A 295-nucleotide genomic window follows, 5' to 3' on the forward strand; every position below is an offset into this window, starting at 1 on the left:
CTACTACTACTACTACTACTACTACTACTACTATAACACGGGGGTCTATGTCTAGGAATTAATACAATTTATTTATTCATTTGTTCATCCATCCACATATGAACTATATAGGATCTTAACTAATCTTATAATATCTTATTAAATCCTATAACATCTTATCCCATTCTATATCATCTTAGCTCATCTTCGTCCGCGCTCCAAGATAAGTCCTCCTCCTTCTACTTCTTCTTCTTCTCCTTCTTCTCCTTCTTCTCCTTCTTCTCCTTCTTCTCCTTCTTCTCCTTCTTCTCCTTCT

Source organism: Pseudovirgaria hyperparasitica (assembly GCF_010093815.1).
Source record: "Pseudovirgaria hyperparasitica strain CBS 121739 unplaced genomic scaffold EJ05scaffold_10, whole genome shotgun sequence".
In the NCBI taxonomy this organism is placed as follows: Eukaryota; Fungi; Ascomycota; class Dothideomycetes; order Acrospermales; family Acrospermaceae; genus Pseudovirgaria; species Pseudovirgaria hyperparasitica.